At 35.9% G+C, this 6,880-nt stretch overlaps 1 pseudogene; it reads left to right on the top strand.

The window, feature by feature from the left end:
• The first annotated feature begins 5,160 nt into the window (after nt 1–5,160).
• Nucleotides 5,161–6,697, top strand: LOC120189423 (annotated as a pseudogene).
• Nucleotides 6,698–6,880: the final 183 nt, after the last annotated feature.

Below are 6,880 nucleotides of genomic sequence, written 5' to 3'. Positions count from 1 at the left end.
TAGGGGCATGTACTGATCAGACATATTTTGACATTTGACCGGCCGGTCTATCTTGAAAAATCTTGACTCAAACCATAGCTCTGATACCACTAAATGTAACCCCCCAGACCGATGCGGGTAACCGATCCGATCCGGGAAGTCACATTAGGGCCACCGGAGCGACCACTATAAAAATAGCGGAAATTTTAAAACTTTTATTGAAACATGTAACTTATAAAATCAGTTGTCACTATTTAAAAATAAAACAGATTTCCAGACTCGTATATAAATCAAAATACAATTACATGCCCCCTAATCACATGTACCATACTCTGCAACAACACCGGAAGGACTCCCTTACTGAAGTCGATGGATGCATTGGTACAATTCTTTTAACCTGAAAAGGTGAGTAATAGAGTGAGCTTTGGAAAGCTCAGTAATACAGAACTACCAGATGATGCTGAAAAACGTGCAGATACAGATAAACATATTTTCCTTATTGGTTCAGATATTTACAGATTTTTATGTTGAGTAGAGATCCTACTGATATTTCAGGTGGTAACGGACAATGAGCTTTTGTTTCAGAGAAATATTTCGGATGACTGAGTTCAGGAGATCAGAATAGGTTTTCTAGTGTGTTCCCAAAAACCATGTAACTTTTCAGATCTTTTTAAAACATATATATATATACCCCCATCCGTCACGAACAAAATGTATAGGTTCCCCAGAACCATACAACCCCGTCACTAACAGTAAGGCCCTGAGCACACAGCCGAGGAACGGTAAGTAAGGCCCTGAGCACACAGCCAAGGAACCTCCAAGTAATCTTCCTCCAACAATACCCCCAATAAAACATGTTCCGTCCGTAAACGGATATATCAAAAATCAAAACATAATTCAAGTCAAGTATCATATCAGAATCCAGGTCATGTATCAGATCAGAATCCATGTCAATATCATATCAGAATCCAGGTCAGGATCATAACAGAATTCAAGTCGGAAATCAGATAAAATATTTATATGATTAGGGAACACACCAGAGTTTACAGATATTATTCAGAGGTATTGGATAATCTTAACAGGTAGAGAAACATGAATATTCAGTATACCGATAGGATATCAGAATTTAGAATCACTATTTGAAAGAGTTCATTAACTGACAGAATCATCAGTTATTCAGAATGTGAATTATCAGGATATTATCTTATTCGGACAGTTTTCAGAAGCTGTACGTAATCAGAAGGGTATTCAGAATCCTTTACATCCATGTCGATTGATCGGATAATCGAACAACTTGAGAACGAAGATTCAGAACCTTAACAATCTATGTCGACTGGTCAATTCATTTTCCTTCTAGGGTATTTACTCTTTAATACCACAAATTCTTGTCCATAGACCATTTTCGGAATTATCGCTGAATAAATCTTCCAATGACTTTATTTCATTTCCACGCTTCCACAATATCATGAAATGTTGACGTACTTGATTAATTTGTTCATAACCCAATGTAATTGTACACCACGTAAACTCATCAGAGTTTTCAGACTTATCCAAATCACTTACTAAATCCTCAGTCATTGAGGTTACCTATTTCATTTAGCAGTCATCTCCATTCCAGTTACTTTAGAATTTTCCAGAGTAATTCAAACGTTCCTGAATTTCAGATACATGTTGTACTTCCATCCCATTCAATTTGGTCTTCGTGGTTGATTGTTGAACAAACGTCCAATTCTTAGTACTGAATACAATCTAGAGCTGAGTTGAATACTTCCAAAATTTATCATCGAGCCAAACTTGAGAAAATGAACACATGTTCCAGTAATATCTATGTCATTCAGGTATTGACATAGCTTTAGGGTTGATCTATTCACTTGAATTGTTTTCCATTACCTTTAAAGGTAGTCCAATACTTATCTTACTTGGATTCCTTAATTAATCCAAGACATTTACTTAATTTAGGCCATAAGGGTATTTTGGAAATTTTGATGTTCAGTTTTATTCCATTCATTTCAGAGCTCGAGGATATTCAATCATTCCTGAGCTTGGTGATATTCTTGGGTCATTTCTATTACAGGGGTATTTTGGTCATTTTACAGATTCACGGTATTTCAATCTTTTCCTTCCATCCGATCTTATTATTTAATTCAATCTTATCATTTACTTCAGTCCTTTCGAACAATTCTGATAGCAGAATACCCCCGATAAATTACTCTTCCAGTATTTACTCATTATTCGAATATTTTCAGGTCAAGTGTCTTCTCAGACTTTACAAACGGAATATCATAAATTTTCCTGCACTAAGTCGGGATCTTAAAAATTAAATCCGTACTTATTCGAGTTAAGTACGAATCCTCTAAGTATTTTCTCATTCAGAGTCATCTCAGACTATTCTACCTCTTAAGGCATTTCCGTAATTTCTTAGCCAGATAAGTTCGATATTAGCTCTTAACGAAAATAATATAATTTAGAGATCCTATGATTAATTGCTTTCTTGAACAATCTCTGATCTTGAAATAATTCCCTTAACACACTTCTAGTATCTTGCATAAACCTTCTTGGGGTTAAAACCGGTTCTCCATAATTTCCAAGTAAAACTAACATTTCTTATGCACATCAATAGTTTTAGCAGATCAATAATTCTTTTCAGATTTATTAATCCACTTCCAGAGACAATTCTTATCATTTTCCAACATAAGGGTAATTTCGTAATTTTCCCTAATCGAAATATTCTCTTAATTTATCATCTAAGTACCTTTCATGAGATAAATTATAATCTACAATCCATGGTTAATTCTTTTATTACTTAATTCCGGAACTTGTAATTTAATTCAAACCGTCCTCCAATTTCTTATAATAGTCATCTGAGCCATATTCAGTTATCTACTTTCTACCGTATTCGTACCTAGTGTAGATCTTCATTAATTACACATATGAGACCAAACATTTCCATTCATGCATTTATCAATACCAACATGTTCCATAAAGCATAAAGAGGTAGTAAAGTATTACCTCGATTTCCGTGTAATACTGATCGACCATAAAAATTCCATTCGAACGCCTTTGATCTTCAATTCAACTTCCAATAATTCCTCAGATACATATCAACATAAATTATATCAGAAACGGAGCTTAATTACGATAAACGGATCGAATCGGGTGATAAATCAGTGAAAGACGGCTTACCGGGTTTGAATTTGGCGAAACGGACTTCGGATTCGGATTCAGGACGTCGAAAGCATAAAATATGAATTTTCGGAAATTTGGAATTTTCGGTCAAAATCAAAGTCAACGGGTTTGACTGACAATTACGAGGCCTTCAGGTTCGAATTTCGAAAACGGACAGCGGAATCGGATTTGGAACGTCAAAAAAATGTCAGGATAGGTATACTCGTCGAAGTCAAAGGTCGTTTAATGCCCGATCAAAGCCGGTCAAAGTTTTGGTCAACAGTGGTCAACTCCGGTCAACAGTCAACGGGTCAACGGTCAAGGGTCAGGTAAACGGGTCGGGTCGGGTCAACGGGTCGGGTCGGGTTGTGACCGGTCAAACCGGTCAAAACAATTCCAAAACCGGTCAAACCGGTCACTTTTTCCTTCCCCACGCGCAGTGGCGGCGCGTGGGGGCGCGTGAACAGTGATAAAATCCCGGAAAAATTTCTAAAAATTATTTTGAGCGATTTCGAGATACTTACAAAGCTCGGTTCACAATTTTGAACGGCGGAGAGCTCGATTTCAACAAATCGGGAAGTTTGACCGGTTCACCTCCCAACGCGCCGCCGCCGCCGGAGAAAAAGAAGAACACCGGTGGACTCGGAACGGCACAAGGAACACGATGGTTCGGGAGGTGTCGTAAACGGATGACCCGATCGTCGTGAATCGATGAAAAACCAACTAAAACCGAGTTATTACCGACGATACTTCCGACTGAAATTCACGACGAACGGTGATGATTCACGACGAAAGGTTTGAGGGGTTTTGTTCCTTGGTTGGCAACGAACACGATGGTGGTTTCGGCTCGTCGATCAGAGGTCGGACGGCGAGTAGATCGGAGTTCGAAGTAGGGAGAACGGGAGAGGAAAACTGGAAAATTTTCCAGAAACATACGGGAGTCTGGGGGGTTTATAACATCTCATAATTAAAAATGGCTAAACCAAGAGTTTAGCCATTGAACTTCCTGCACTTCTTAAAACGGTCTGTCAACTTTGAAATCTTACAATTTAATCCCTTATTTCTTTCAAAATACCAAATTAAATCCACCAATTTATATTTTCTTAAATTTAGCCCCTAAATTGGGGTGTTACAAGGTTTAACCGGTCTAACAATAAATCTATCTAAAGACTCATGTAAAGAATTAGCCATTTCTTGTTCTTGTTTTTTTCGTTTTCTATTTTGGGCACCCGATGGTTGTTTTCGAGGTAACATATTTAAAAGTCATATGAAGTCTTCAATTTATTTTTATAATTTTTAGAAAATATAGACTTAGATATTAAAATTATTATTTATTACAATTAAATAAATATTATGATATTCGTTATCTAAATTTATACATTACACATACAAATTCAGATATCTGAATCTAATTTTAGATTATCAAATGATTTTTTAAAGAAGATTTAGATTTAGATTATATAATTTTTAATATATAAAAATATTTGATATATAATTTAAATCTTATAGATTTAAATAAATAAAAATAACATTTAATGTAAATGTAAATTCAAATAATAATAATACTTTTATAATATATAAATAAAAGAATCGTAAAGATGGTGCACGTTCTGTTTTCTCTCTGGATATTGTAAAAGAGGTTGTTTAGGTAAGATTGGGGGAAAATATTGATAGGTCTGATTCTATTGATATGAATTAATGAGTAAATTGAAAGATTTTGTAAATAGTAGTTATATTCTAGTTGTATTTGGTGCTGTAGCACTTTAGACTGGTTTTTTTCTCGGGTATTATACAAACTTATCTAAAATAAATAAATAAAAGAATCATATTTTAATATAAATTGAAAATAAAATTTGTAGATATTTGATCTGTCCTCATTTTTAACCGTGGATGTATGATCTTATGTCTGATATGCCGGCCCATAACACGGCCTCAGTGTCAAATTGAGGCCCATTAAGGTCTTGAATCAAAGCAAAGTCCTAGGGTTTCTCTCCTTATAACCCCTACGTATCTCCTTTCAATCACCAGAACAAAGCGAAACTCCCTAAAAAGAAATTCCATTCGTAAAAGCCAAGATCCAGAATGGACAAGAACATTTTAGCAGGGCTCGAGGGTCTCCCTGAAGAAGATAAGAACCGAATGTCCGCCATGATTGACCACCTCCAGCTTCGTGACAGGTGATTCGTTCACTCTTATTTTTCTAAAAACTTTCCATCCCCCCCCCTTTAAATCCCCTAAATTTAACGCAACTGAGGAAGCTGAATGTCAAGATATGTAGTTTTAGGAAACCCGTCGAACTGTTTATTAGGTTTGTTTATGGATTAGCTTCTCAGAGTGGGGATAAGTGCAGTGTCCCAAATTTCACATCTGGGTCAAATTCATCTGTGTATGATGAGAAGCTAAAGAGATGTTCTCCTTAAAACCAATGCAGCGTTTTTTACATTATGTTGCCTCTGGACGTTTTGGGAGCCACATTTCTGTAATGTAACCCCCTTTTTTTTGTTAATTGTAGCCTGCATTTTCATTGTATTTACTTTCATGTGAAATTTGTGTGATAAGTTGATGACACATTTTTATTTGGATTATAGCTACTTACCTCCTTGATTAGTCCGCATTGTTTAGATCCTTAAATTTATATTTGCCTTTTGCTTGTATAAACATGAAGTGTTATTTGAACCCAAAAAATGAAGCATTGTTGATTCAACTAACTTTTTTGTAAGTGTTATAATCACTGCGGGTTCGGTTATTCCGTAGTTTGTAGCAGTGCACATCTGAAGTGGGTGAACAAGTGATGGCTATGACATTGTTGTATTATAGACTTATTGGCATCGTTTATAGCAGTGCAAATACCTTTTCTACAGCACTAGCAAAGAAATATAAAGCCGGATTTGGTGTATGTTGAGATTGGATTTAGAAGGATACTATCACCATTATATCCATGTAGCGATTAGTATTTACCAATGATTTGGATGGAAGGCTTTGTAAAATGTAAACTCTTTTTCCTGTTGCTTAAAGCGCAAATTCCCCTTAGCCAACCAAAGAAACCTTTATTGGTTAACTAATGCTCTTAATTGGTGTCCTTTGATTTGATTTTTATTTTAATTCTTTAGTTTGAGAATGTACAATTCACTGGCGGAGAGATGTTTCACCGACTGTGTTGACAACTTCACTCGCAAGACCCTGCAGAAGCAAGAAGAAACCTGCGTCATGCGATGTGCCGAGAAGTCTTAAAGCATTCAATGCGTGTAGGCATGAGGTTTGCGGAGCTCAACTCCCAGGCTGCAACACAAGATTAAAAGCCTACTTGAACAACCATTAATGGGGCTCAAAATGTTTTTGCTTATGAAGTAGAATTTTCCTTTGGATGAATAGGGTTCTCCTCAGATGAAATGCAGGGTGTTACTGGGGATTTACAGTTGTTTACGAAAGAATTTTTTAATATTTATATCATCTCAACAAATAGATCATTCTCATGGAAGATACCAGTTTTGCGTCTGTATTATTATTTTTATTTTGACGATAACAAATAAGGTTGTTGTGAGCCCTCCATTTGTGTTTTCTTACCCTTGTCAAAAGCCTATTGTGGTCTGATTCCTATGTTTTTACCATAAACTTAGTGATTGAGTTAGACCAGTTCTCACGGTCTAGCTGTAAGCTCGAAACACAATAAAAATTTAGAAAAAGAATTAAACATACTTGGAGGGAGAAATGGAGGTAATCCAAGGATGAACATTTA

Source organism: Hibiscus syriacus, unplaced genomic scaffold, assembly GCF_006381635.1.
Source record: "Hibiscus syriacus cultivar Baekdansim isolate YM2019G1 unplaced genomic scaffold, ASM638163v2 tig00116954_pilon, whole genome shotgun sequence".
In the NCBI taxonomy this organism is placed as follows: Eukaryota; Viridiplantae; Streptophyta; class Magnoliopsida; order Malvales; family Malvaceae; genus Hibiscus; species Hibiscus syriacus.
This window is presented reverse-complemented; position numbering and strand designations above follow the sequence as displayed.